The sequence below is a fragment of the Kogia breviceps genome, chromosome 3 (assembly GCF_026419965.1).
Source record: "Kogia breviceps isolate mKogBre1 chromosome 3, mKogBre1 haplotype 1, whole genome shotgun sequence".
NCBI lineage: Eukaryota > Metazoa > Chordata > Mammalia > Artiodactyla > Physeteridae > Kogia > Kogia breviceps.
The window spans coordinates 154,054,009-154,055,363 of NC_081312.1; the positions used below are offsets into that span (position 1 = coordinate 154,054,009).

At 42.4% G+C, this 1,355-nt stretch overlaps 1 pseudogene; it reads right to left on the reverse strand.

Moving 5' to 3' along the window:
• Positions 1 to 333: 333 nt before the first annotated feature.
• Positions 334 to 537, reverse strand: LOC131752551 (NADH dehydrogenase [ubiquinone] 1 beta subcomplex subunit 1 pseudogene; annotated as a pseudogene).
• Between the last annotated feature and the right edge of the window lie 818 nt (positions 538 to 1,355).

Below are 1,355 nucleotides of genomic sequence, written 5' to 3' on the forward strand. Positions count from 1 at the left end.
GACCCGTCAGTGGTACCAAAACCACACCACTGTAGCAGATAGACCCTAGGGTGGCTCTAGTTATTGAAGAGTTTATGTTCAAGTCTATAATCATCTCCCCTTGAATGTGGGTGAAACCTGTGACTTGCTTCAAACTAATATAAAATAATAGACTATAGTAAAAGTGACAAGATGTTGTACCTCTCATCACACTACAGTGCATGTGTGTGTGTGTGTGTGTACAAATATATTCAAGAGTGATTCTCCGTTGCTATTTTTTTTAAAAAAATGAGTGTGTTTTTATTTCTCTTACGATTTAAAAAATGTGAACATTCTGTAATTCAGCCACAGCTTTTACTTCCAGGTGACTTCTTCTTTGGGTCTCAGTTCTCTTTTATGTAACAGATTCTTGTCCCAGAAGGCTGTTAGCTTTTCACCATTCTTTCTGTCTCGAGAACATTCAAAGACAAATCCAAGAGAGGCAAGAATATGTACCCAGTGGTCACCCACGATCGGAAGTAAGTTCATCATGAATGCTGCAGCTTCGGACGCAGCAACGACCCCATGACCAAGGGCAGTGGCCTCCATTGCTATTTTTGAATAAGTAAACTTATTACTTACTAGAAGGACCACGCAACAGGGAACTGGTAGCAGCCTCTAGGACCTGAGAGAGACTGATGGCCAACAGATAGCAAGAAGGCAGGGAGCTCAGTCCTACAGCCATGAGATGTGTATTGCAACAAACTGGGGAAGTGGATCTTACCTTGAAGTGGATCTTACCCCAGCTGAGCCTCTGGTGAGATCCCAGTCCTGGCTGACACCTGGCTTTCCACCTGGAGAGACCATGAAGTAGAGTATCCCATTAAGCTGTGCCTGGATTCTAGCCTACAGAAAACTGTGAGATAGTAAATGCATGCTGTTTAAGCTTCTGAGTGTGTGGTCCTTTGTGATGCAGCGATGGAAAACGAATGCAACCATGGAAGATGTGACAGGGATGGAGAAAACTGTATTTGCCAGAGTTCATTCAAGGAGAGTAACAAATACGGTTGGAAGAAATGTCATGAGCCAGTTAGGTTTGGGGTTAGAGTCTTCAGAAGCAAGTTTGTTTATTATCTTTTAAGAAGGGTAGGCCTAGTTACTGAAGGGGCTTTGTTTTGCTGAGTGATCTGTGCAATTTCAAAGTCAGAACTAAATTACTCAGAACAGTAGAGAAGACCCTGCTTGTTACCCACCAGCCACAGACTTCTCTCCCTTTCCCCTGTAGTGCTCAGACTGTAAATAATGGATGTAAAACAAATATTTAAAGAACATTATTTCTGAAGGGTGACAATGATTAGTTTCTCTGGGACACCCACATGCTTTGATCTGGCTTTATA